Source organism: Hippocampus zosterae, chromosome 2, assembly GCF_025434085.1.
Source record: "Hippocampus zosterae strain Florida chromosome 2, ASM2543408v3, whole genome shotgun sequence".
NCBI lineage: Eukaryota > Metazoa > Chordata > Actinopteri > Syngnathiformes > Syngnathidae > Hippocampus > Hippocampus zosterae.
The window spans coordinates 14,634,877-14,647,214 of record NC_067452.1 but is presented as its reverse complement, the minus strand read 5'-3'; the positions used below and the strand labels follow the sequence as shown (position 1 = coordinate 14,647,214).

The 12,338-nt window shown below is 45.4% G+C and overlaps 1 protein-coding gene and 1 long non-coding RNA gene across 10 annotated transcripts in view; both read right to left on the bottom strand.

Annotated features, from left to right (window-relative positions):
- Positions 1-12,338, bottom strand: part of camta1a (calmodulin binding transcription activator 1a) — a 333,445-nt gene that overhangs the window by 38,722 nt on the left and 282,385 nt on the right. The gene's annotated exons all lie outside the window — the stretch shown is intronic.
- Positions 5,224-9,188, bottom strand: LOC127596087 (uncharacterized). Its single transcript, XR_007961373.1, has 4 exons — positions 8,975-9,188; positions 7,426-7,647; positions 5,431-5,481; positions 5,224-5,319 (listed from the first exon to the last, which is right to left on the bottom strand). It is a non-coding gene; the product is annotated as an uncharacterized LOC127596087 (long non-coding RNA).

The window sequence follows — 12,338 nt, the reverse complement described above, 5'->3', positions numbered from 1 at the left end:
TTTGAGAGGAAGCCAGGGGCTGGGGTCTGTGATGTTTAATTCAGGAGCACATAATCACTTCGATGGAGTTGAGAGCGGGGCTTTAAATAACTCAGCTTAGGGGGCAGAACTGCTTCAGTCTGAGTGGGGCAATGAAACTCTGAGCGTGAGTGTGCGTATGTGAGTGTGTTTTGCTTTTTTCTCGGTGGCTCCACCCCTGCTAGGAAACATTTGATTTGTGCAGTGCATCACAGAGAAGGGAGCCAAGTTTGTTGCTCTGCCAAGCGCCCGCATGCGTTCAAATAAACGTGCAAAAGGCCAGCGCTCAGAGCCTGAATATGGAGGAGCACGCTTGATGCTGAGCAGCCAGGCGGTGAGGCATTCTCGTCCTTTTAACTGCCACAAGTAAAGCCACAGTTTACAGCCTCCTTATTCTTTTGGCGAAGCTGAAAGTGTGCACTCTCCATTAGTTGGGCTCGTCCCAAGCGAGACGCTGCGCTGCTCAGAGGCAGGCGGAGATTTAAAAGAAAAAAAAGGAAAAAAAAGACCATCGGAAGCCCGCAATGTTGTCATAATGGCTCGGATGTGCTGGGGGCGCTGATCCTGATTTTCAGTGGACGGCCAGGTGACACCGAGTCACGCTCGGCCAAAACAAGGGAAAGGGAGTGAGGGGACCCTCCAAGGGAGTGAGGGGACCCTCTTAAACACTGCGAGGAATTCTGCTATGTGGTCTCTGTTCATGGGCCTTGCTTTCTTTTCTCCTTTTTTCTTGAGTCTTCGCCTCACAGTAACCCCTCTCTCGCTCCCTCCGGCTTTTTGCCTCGTCTTTTCCCCTTGCCTGTTTGCTCATTTCCATCTCTTTCTCCCAGGGAAAGGTGCGGTTTATTTGGAACTGAAACACACATGCCATCACGTGGTCTCAGTCATGTTTGTATTGGCGGCGGGTCTGATTTGTTTGCGCGCTGCATCTTTCTCCTCGTGCCAGACGACGAGCCGCACTATCTACTTGCCTCCGTCTGTGTCTGTGGGTGAAGGAGGACTTCGTAGGAGCTGCCAGAGGGGAGAGAGAGATGTGCCGGCGCATTTCTAAACAAGGAGTCACAGTGACGACTGGTATGTGTCCAAGTCGACATTATCTACCTCTGCAATGGCCCGATGGACAACAATAGACTACACCGATTATGAGCGTCAACAGAAACTGACTGAGGCTGCAACAGAAAAAATAAACACTCCCTCAAACTTAAATGCACATACATGCACGCTGCGCATGCACGCCTGCCCGCCCGCAACCCCCCCAGCCTCCACACACACACACGCACACACACACACACACACACACACACACACACACACCTTCCTGTAAGACTATATTTGTGAGGTCCGGGTAACTCCAGATAGGGAGTGAGGACCACCCTTTCTGATAGGTTTAGAGAGGAACTAGTCTTAGATTTGTACACTAGATGTCACCCCAACTACTTTCCCCACTTCAACTTCTTTAAAAAACAGAGCAATAAAAAGTAGACTTGAAACTGAAATCATAGCAGGAGTGAGGACTCTGAATGGGCACATTCAAAGTCCTCACTCCTGTTGTGACTTTGGTTAAAATATCTTATCTTTTTTGGTTTTGTTGCAGTTAAGCATACAAATCAACTTTTGGTATGGCCTTCAGAGTATTTCCTCTCTTATTAACCTGCAATTACACAGCAGACATTTTGTATTTTAATTTTAAAAAGTGTGAGTAGTCTGTTTTATGAATAATTTGATAGTTTCAACTTAAGATAAGCAGAGTTCCTCATTTATACATTATATATCAATCACAACTTGAACCGATTGATTGCTGTACAATTACTACTACAATAAAAGTGACCCATGCTTTGGCCAATTAATTTACGGAACTAAATCAAATATATTGTAAAACTTTATAAGTACATGTCAACATTAAATCTCACCTCAAGTAGAACATTTTTAACAACACTGCTCAGGAAGAGTAGAAAAGAATTGAAAAAAAAATACTCCAGCAAGAAAATTTAAATTTAAAAATGAAGAACTCGAGAAGCAGATCTTTTCTTGAAGTTCTTTACGTCTTTACAGGTTCTTTGAGCCAAGGCCTGCGGCTCTTTCATTTTGCAGTCAGTGCATTGTTCTTGCTTGACACCCTTTTATAAGTCTCCCCAGGTGTTTTTCCACAGCCGCCTTTTCTTCTTCATTCCATGGTCTCCTCAAATTTGCTCTGGGAGACCCTAAATATGATGACAATTGCAATTTAATGATACTCACAAAGACCACCTTGTGATAGCTTTACAATGTGGATTTTATACGTAAAAAAATAAAAGTACTTGTCTTTTTCTCCAATTTAGATTTTGCCTGCTCTTTGGGTGTAAGGTTTTTTCCATCCATCCATCATCTACCGCTTATCCGGGGCCGGGTCGCGGGGGCAACAGCTTTAGCAGGGAAGCCCAGACTTCCCTCTCCCTAGCTACTTCTTCCAGCTCTCCCCGGGGGATCCCGAGTCGTTCCCAGGCAAGCTGGGTGACAGTCTCTCCAGCGTGTCCTGGGTCTCCTCCCGGTGGGACATGACCGGTACACCTCACCGGGGAGGCGCTCAGGAGGCATCCGAATCAGATGCCCAAGCCACCTCATCTGGCTCCTCTCGATGTGGAGGAGAAGCGGCTCGACTCTGAGCCCCTCCCGGATGACTGAGCTTCTCACCTTATCTCTAAGGGAGAGCCCGGACACCCTGCGGAGAAAACTCATTTCAGCCGCTTGTATCCGGGATCTCGTTCTTTCGGTCACGACCCATAGCTCGTGACCATAGGTGAGGGTTGGGACGTAGATCGACCGGTAAATTGAGAGCTTCGCCCTTTGGCTCAGCTCCTTCTTCACCACGACAGACCGATACAACGTCCGCATCACAGCAGACGCTGCACCGATCCGCCGGTCGATCTCCCGCTCCCTCCTACCCCCACTCGTGAACAAGACCCCAAGATACTTGAACTCCTCCACTTGGGGTAAGATCTCCTCCCCGACCCGGAGGGGGCACTCCACCCTTTTCCGACCGAGGACCATGGTTTCAGATTTGGAGGTGCTGATTTCCATCCCAACCGCTTCACACTCGGCTGCGAAACGCTCCAGTGAGAGTTGGAGAGCCCCGTTTGAAGGAGCCAACAGCACCACATCATCTGCAAAAAGCAGGGATGTAATACTGAGGCCCCCAAAACTGACCCCCTCAACGCTTCGGCTGCGCCTAGAAATTCTGTCCATAAAGGTTATGAACAGAATCGGCGACAAAGGGCAGCCTTGGCGGAGTCCTACCCCCACTGGAAACGATTCCGACTTACTGCTGGCAATGCGAACCAAACTCTGACATCGGTGGTATAGTGACCGAACAGCCCGTATCAGGGGGTTCGGTACCCCATACCCACGAAGCACCCCCCACAGAACTCCCCGAGGGACACGGTCAAACGCCTTCTCCAAGTCCACAAAACACATGTAGACTGGTTGGGCGAATTCCCACATACCCTCAAGGACCCTGCTAAGGGTGTAGAGCTGGTCCACTGTTCCACGGCCGGGACGAAAACCACACTGCTCCTCCTCAATTGGCGGCTCGACTTCCTGACGGACCCTCCTCTCCAGCACCCCTGAATAGACCTTACCAGGGAGGCTGAGGAGTGTGATCCCTCTGTAGTTGGAACACACCCTCCGGTCCCCCTTTTTAAAAAGAGGGACTACCACCCCGGTCTGCCAATCCAGAGGCACTCTCCCTGTTGACCACGCGATGTTGCAGAGGCGTGTCAACCAGGACAGCCCCACAACATCCAGAGCCTTGAGGAACTCCGGGCGGATCTCATCCACCCCTGGGGCCTTGCCACCGAGGAGCTTTTTAACCACATCGGTGACTTCAACCACAGAGATAGGAGAGCCCACCTCAGAGTCCCCAGGCTCTGCTTCCTCCAAGGAAGGCGTGTTGGTGGAGTTGAGGAGGTCTTCGAAGTACTCTGCCCACCGGTTCACAACGTCCAGAGTCGAAGTCAGCAGCGCCCCATCCCCACTGTACACAGTGTTAGTGGTGCACTGCTTCCCCCTCCCGAGACGTCGGATGGTGGACCAGAATTTCCTCGAAGCCGTCCGGAAGTCCGCTTCCATGGCCTCACCGAACTCTTCCCACGCTCGGGTTTTTGCCTCGGCGACCACCGAAGCCGCGGTCCGCTTGGCCAGTCGATACCCGTCAGCTGCCTCTGGGGTCCCACAGGCCATAAAGGCTCGATAGGACTCCTTCTTCAGCTTGACGGCATCCCTTACTGCTGGTGTCCACCAGCGAGTACGGGGATTGCCGCCACGACAGGCAGCAACCACCTTACGGCCACAACTCAGATTGGCCGCCTCAACAATAGAGGCACGGAACATGGTCCACTCGGACTCAATGTCCCCCGTCTCCCCCGGAACATGGGAAAAGCTCTGTCGGAGGTGGGAGTTGAAACTCCTTCTGCCAGGGGATTCCGCCAGACGCTCCCAACAAACCCTCACTATACGTTTGGGTCTGCCAGGACGGACCGGCATCTTCCCCCACCATCGGAGCCTACTCACCACCAGGTGGTGATCAGTTGACAGCTCCGCCCCTCTCTTCACCCGAGTGTCCAGAACATGCGGCCGCAAATCCGATGATACAACTACAAAGTCGATCATCGAACTGCGGCCTAGGGTGTCCTGGTGCCAAGTGCACATATGGACACCCTTATGTTTGAACAAGGTGTTCGTTATGGACAATCCGTGACGAGCACAGAAGTCCAATAACAAAACACTCGGGTTTTGATCGGGGGGGCCGTTCCTCCCAATCACGCCCCTCCAGGTATCACTGTCATTGCCCACGTGAGCATTGAAGTCCCCCAGCAGAACTAGGGAGTCCCCAGCAGGAGTACTCTCCAGCACACCCTCCAAGGACTCCAAAAAGGGTGGGTATGCTGAGCTGCTGTTTGGTGCATATGCACAAACAACAGTCAGGACCCGTCCACCCACCCGAAGGCGGAGGGAGGCAACCCTCTCGTCTACCGGTGTGAACCCCAATGTACAGGCACTGAGCCGGGGGGCAATGAGTATGCCCACACCTGCTCTGCGCCTCTCACCGTGAACAACTCCAGAGTGGAAGAGAGTCCAACCCCTCTCGAGAGAACTGGTACCAGAACCCAGGCTGTGTGTGGAGGCAAGTCCGACTATATCCAGTCGGAAATTCTCTGCCTCACACACCAGGGCTCCTTCCCTGCCAGAGAGGTGACATTCCATGTCCCAAGAGCTAGCTTCTGCAGCCAAGGATCGGACCGCCAGGGTCCCCGCCTGGACTCGAATCTGCAATGAAATGGGACATCCCTGATTTGACACTCATTGTCAAATACGTTGCATGCATTTTAACTGGTTAAATTATGAAAAAAGAGATGTAGTTCCTCATCCAAAGCTTACCATCCAATTCAGTCTTCCCTCTTTTGGAGAGATGCTTTTCCCTTTTTGGGGCTAAAGGTCGATACCACCACATGAAAAGGAGAACAAAGTGACTCATTTTACTAAATCAGTGTTGAACAAAAATATGCTATCAAGGCATTCATTTAGTAACCCAATTCCAGTGAAATTGGGACATTATGCTCATCAATCAAAACAGAATACAATGATTTGCAAATCATGTCCAACCTATATTTAAGTGAAGCATTACAAAGACAAGACAACATTCAATGTTCAAATTGGTACATTTAATTTTTTCCAATAATATTTAACTTAGAATTTAATGGCTGTAATGCGTTCCATAAAAGATGGAACAGCTAGCAAAAAAAATAATGTTGAGAAATGCTCATCAAACCCCTGTTTGTCACATTCCACCGGTGAACAGGCTAACTGTGAATGGGTGGGTGCCATGATTGGGTCAAAAAGTAGCTATCCTGAATTCACAAGCAAAGATTGGGTGAGGGTCACCACAAGTTGAATCGTTGAAGGACAGAGTTTCACAACGTATAATTGCAAGGAATTGAGGGATTACGTCATCTTTGGTCCATAATATCAAAAGGTTCAGAGAATCTGGACCAATCAGTGCATGTAAGCGGCAAGGCCAAAAACAGATAACATTCAAAGGCCATGACCTGCGACCTATCAGAGAGCACTGCATCCAAAACCACCTTGTCCCAGCTTGTTTGGAACGTGTTGCAGCCATCAATTCCAACATAGTAGTGTAGCCAATTAAATAGAGGTTGAACATGACATGCAAATCATTGTATTATGTATTAAATACAAGTTCGTGCTTCCATTAAGAATAGAGAAGATTTACTGGGCAACATATAACATTTGAAAGGTATGTTACAAGAACATGTTGTATGATTTCATGCTAGTCAGTGTGAACCAACCGACATAATTACATTTTGTTAGACCAATGCAAATATTTGGCAGAAATAAAATACTGATTCCTGATTCAAAATAACTATCATCCATAAATTATCTTCCCCCTTCAAGTGCATTCCAGTGGCAGCCAGTGAACGAGCCTGGTCTCTATTGAACGCGAATAGCAGGGGTTTCGAAAAACATCTTTTATATTGATAGATTACATTGTCCAGTGTGGGCAATGCATTTGATAAATGAAATGGTAAGAACATGAATCTAAATACAAAAATACCCAAAACAATGCTGTAATCGATCGTGTAATATTGTACAGTAGAAATTTTTGTTGTATGTCATTTCATAGTGCTTTAGGTGCTAGAGTGAATTTACGCCGCATTATTTCCCCCAAGAAACATTTGATTTATAACGGCTAAAAATACACAAGGATTAAATATAATTTATATATGTTCCTCATACTGCGTGACAACTGACCGGAACAAAATATGGAGAAATTAAAACTCTTGACATGTCCATTCATCCGTTCTGCCCCCCCCCCACCCCAAAAGCCGACTGCCCCCATGTCGAGCGTTGCCACGTACAAAGTTACACCAGTGTAGCCCCTGAAAACAGCTTAAAACGGAGCAAATGTAACCCTGCTCAGGAGGTGGTTTAAACATTTACTCTGGAGTAAATGCTAGTATGCGGGGCAGCACCGATATAAAATGGGACGTGTGAACGCTACAGGAGTAGACTTGCTACGCGTGAAAAGAGTTGATTACATACGGGTAGAATGTGTTGCTTTCGTGCTCGTTTGTACTTCTGTCATCTTTCCTTTGTAGGAGACTGCACCGTCTCAGAGTTGATTGTGTAGTTTGTTCCTTTATGTGTTCACAAACCCCCCCCACAGAATTTATTTTGTGATGCCTTATGTTTCCTTTCCAATTGCCTTGCCATCTTTAAATTTGATTGGCCACAGTAGAAGCAATAATGACTTCTGTGCCAAACTCGTTTGCCTTCCCTTTTTGTAAATGCTTTTATGGTTAAAGAAGGATCTTCTTTGCTCATCTTTTGTTTTTACATAGGTTAATGGGTTACCTTCTTTACGAATTGCAGACATGACTGTGCTCCTCTGCTTCATATGTCTGATGACTTGTAGAGTCTTCACTGGATGTATCATAAGAACAATTTTTCTACCTTTGGATGGAATATCTCCTCGTCATCACTCGACTCAGAGGATGTCTTAGTTGGTTTGTATTCCTCATCTGATCCAAAAAGACTTGAGTCAGAATAATCACCATCTTCAGTGGGATTGTCCATCTGTTATTTAAAAAAAAAAAAGATCAGAAAATACCATTGCAATTAATGATGTTAGAGAATAGTACTGATAATTCAGGCTTACAAGACAAGATAGTTCTGTGGGATAAAATATTAATCGAACACATTAACATGGCAAAACAGAAATACCTTATAGAAATAACTTATTTTGTTTAATATGGGCAAATACAGCATTTGAAACTGACCGGGTAATCAATTAAAAGTCGACTTATTATAATTTTTAAAAATGTCTATATCACTCATTTCCAGTGCTTGGCAAAGATAGGTAAGTGCCGAAACCAAATAATGGTATCAGGCTGATACTGGCATTATTTTAAGGTTATCGTGGAGGCTGCCAATACCAGCAATCGATATTTCAGAAAATCAACATCAACATTCATCCACTAATTTGCCGATTAACGTCTAATCACTAAGTTGATATGAGTATGATAAGGTTAAGATTCATGCTGAGAATGCATCACTAGTGTGTTTTTATAAGCCTGGGCCAATAACCGGTTTGACGTTTGAAAAGTCAAAGTTTCAATCACCACTAATTCGGCTTTGCCAATAAGGATATTTGGGATCAATAAACGATGAGCGAGTGTGGTTACAAATCGCAAAGGTTGATGACAGTGACAATGTATGTTGCCACAAAAAAAATCATCAAAATGTCCCCATAAAATAGTAGAAAGCTTAACAAACATAGAAAATATGCATCTCTCCTCATATAAGTGGGGGGTTTTTCAGCCCAAAATGCATAGGTTTTGGTGATCCACACATTTAACCTTTATTATTGTTTTTTATTCATTTATTATTTAATTTTAACTTTTGTGTTGATAATGGTTCACAGTATAATATTTCGTTCAACCCACTTTATCTGTAAATTGCTTGGTATTTTACATCGTCTTTTTGCAGTTACTTTCTGTATATGGAAAGACACTGGTTCCATTTGCAACTAATTCTCTGCTCAACTAAGATGGCGGCGGCGGCGAAAGACGCTGGGTCATTTGCAACTAATTTTCTGCTCAACTAAAATGGCGACGACGACGACGGCGAGACGACGGCGGCGGGGGGGGGGGTGTTAAAACTTCATTTTACCACACCAACGGCCTATTCTGTGGCGCTGTATTGTGTGTCTGACGGCCTATTGAAAGTTTATTGTTTGAGAGGAAACTTTCTATCTTGGTGACAACTCCTTAGGTACAGCATAGTAGAGTTATTCATATAGTTGGTTTCACTCTAATGCTGATATAACACGAACCTTTGAGCCTGCCCGAATTACTTAGAATAACTAACTTGTAAGAAAATATTCAAAACTTGAGTGTCTTACCTGCTTTAATTCTGAAGTATTTGTCACTTTCTGGGGTTTTCTCGATGATGCTGACTCGTACGCTCACTCTTCTCAACGCCTTCCTTTTGTGCAGGTAGCAAAGCGCGCGTTTCCTAATTGATGGTCAGCGAGTGTGATGTGGGGGAGGGTAGCTGTAGAAACTCGTTTCCTGCAACGTAACTGTGACGTTTTGGGGTGTGAAAATAGCCCCGCCCCTTCATAACCAAAACTCCTTCACTTTTCCTCTGAGGTCCGTTTTGAAGTGGGGCATAGTAAATGTCAAGCAATATCAACATATTTTATGAACTCTTGTTTACACCAATGTCATGTACTCCTAAAATGAGCACAGCATATATACATGTGTGTGTATATACATACTGTATATATATACAGTATATACACACACACACACACATATTTTAAAAACGACTTAAAATATTGTAATTGTTCTGAAAGCAACATTATTCCCAAATGCTAATATGGAATTGTGATAAACATCATTATTATTTACTTATTGGATGCAATTCGTATTATACAGTTTCGATGTCCAAAGCAGAATAAAACGAATTAGATTTTCTGGGGACACGACTGCAACACTCAACTCTTCTTGCAAAGCTTTGTTGCTGCTGTATGAACCGCGCTCCTAGTTGATCACGTGCTCAAACTAGTGTGGGGGAGGGGAGCTGAATAAACTAGGTTCAAACAGTGCAACTGCGAGGGTTTGGAGCTGGGAACAGCCCCTCCCCCCTTCATGGCCAACGATAAACTAAAATTGCTCAGCCTTTAACTTTTATTTTACTCTGCGGTCTGTTTTGAGGGGAGCATGATAAATTTCAAGCAACATCTATATGTTTCAGCAACTGTAATAACACAAATGTATATACCTGTTCATATTTTTTAAACCAGACTTAAATATTATAATTGTTCAATGAAACATAATTACAGTAAGTATTGCCATCTATTGACTTCTGTCAAACGAAAATTCCCTCACCCAGAATAAAAATCTATGCATTACACATTTGAGTACGATATTACATTATATGATTGCTTCAGGAGTATGAGGTACCGAGTCCCCTGATGCGGGCACTTTGGTCCCTCCACCACAGATGTCAGAATTTGGTTCACATTACCGGCAGTAAGTCAGAATCGTTTCCAGTGAGGGTTGGACTCCGCCAAGGCTGTTCATAAACATTACGGACATTGGCAATTTCTAGGCGCAGTGTAAGTGTTGATGGGGGTCCATTTTGGTGGCCTCAGTATTACATCTCTGCTTATTGCAGATGATGTGGGACTGTTGGCTCTTTCAAGCAGGGCCCTTCAACTCTCACTTGAGCGTTTCGCAGCTGAGTATGAAGTGGTTGGGATGAAAATCAGTCGGAAAAGGGTGGAGTTCTCTCTCCGGGTCGGGGAGGAGATCTTGTCCCAATTGGAGGAGTTTAAGTATTTTGGGGTCTTGTTTGCAAGTGAGTGCAGGAGGGAATGAGAGATCGACAGGCGCAGCGGTGAAGCGGCTGCTGCTTGCTCTGCGCGCTTTGTATCGGTCAGTCGTGGTGAAGAAGGAGCTGAGCCAAAGGGCGAAGCTCTCAATTTACCGGTTGATCTACGTTCCAACCCTCATCTACTGTCATGAGCAATGAGTCGTGACCGAAAGAATGAGATCCCAGATACAAGCGGCCGAAATGAGTTTTAAAGGTGTTCCGGGCATGTCCCACCGGCAGGAGGCCCCGGGGACAACCCAAGACACGCTGGAGAGACTGTGTCACTCAGCTGGCCTGGGAACGTTTCAGAATCCCCGGGAAGAGCTAGGAGAAGTGGCTGGGGAGAGGGAAGTCTGGGCTTCCCTGCTAAAGCTGCTGCCCCTGTGACCCGACCTTGGATAAGCGGTGGAATATGGATGGATGGATATTACATTAGTGATCGATTCATAACAACGGACGAACGTTCCGATACCTGGAACCTGGAAGCCATACGGAAGCTCGAATTAGAGCAAACTCAAGCAAGTCCCGTTCGATACCGCGGAATAACTGTCTGCACCACTTTTTACTCTCTTTGGCACAAAAACAGCAGAATCTCTCTATTAGCATGAGTTTACTGGAATCGTGAACGACTTTCTATTCCATTCATTTACATTTACGTCCTGTCGATCGTTGCATCCAAACAAAGGAATGGTAATGACTGTGGAAGGGAACATGGAATGCATCCGATTAGATGCTCAAAGCAAGTTGCTTGTGGCTCGACGGACTGTAGAGTAAATGAACGTTTCCTGGAATGCTTGACCTGCTATCATGCTAACTCAACTCAACATTATTTATAGAGCACTTTCAAACAGCCATCGCTGCATACAAAGTGCTTTACATGGAGCAATTTAACATATACAACAAACAGTAACGCAGTCTGTAATAAATACGGTAGAAAGCACCGAACAGCAAAACCAAGAACAAATCTAAGTCATGGTGAGTCAAATGCCAAAGAATACAAGTGAGTTTTGAGGCGCGTTTTGAAGATGGGCAGCGAGGAGGCTTGCCGAATGTTCAGTGGGAGGTCATTCCAGAGAGAGGGACCAGCAACAGAAAAGGCTCCATCCCCTCTGAGCCTCAGTTTAGTTCTTGGTCCTTCTAATAATGTCTGGTCCGCAGACCAGATGAGGTCAGCGAGGTAAGGTGGCACGAGGTAATTTAGAGTTTTGAAAAGGTCATTTAGAGATTTGAAAACAATTTGCGCTAACTGGAGCGCTAATCAGAGAGAAGGCGAGTTCCATCGCGCTATGGGCATGGAGGACTTTGAAGGGTCCCGTGGATGCCTTCAGACATTTGTTGCACAACATCAGCTGAGCAACGCTGTCTTGGGTGGTGATCGAGGGGAGGTCAAGTTCTAGATAGTGACTGATTGGAAAGAAAAGCCACCAGCTGTTATAGGTCTCATTTTGGAGCAAAGAGCCCTCATTTTGTGACTACTCTTGTTATAATGTATTTTGTTCATATACCTGTACTGTATACTGCCGTTTTTGTGTTATTTGTGTTGTTGGAGCATATATTTTTGCATTTTACTGCTTGTGTTCTTACACATGTATTTTGTTAACACACTTGCATGTTCATAAAGGACGTGTACCGTAGTCATGTCCCACATAAGGAAATTCTGTTATCAAGACTGATTGAGCAACGCAAACATGATTTCTTACTAAAGAATACTTACTGTTGTTACTTATTGGATGCAAATCATAATGATCCAGTTGAAATGTCCAAAGCAGAATGAAACAAATTGGATATGCTGGGGACACTTCTGCAATACAGTACCTAATTCATTTTTTCTTGCAAAGCGTTGTGGCTGGCTTCTGCGCAGCTCTGCTAATTGAAATGTAAACAAA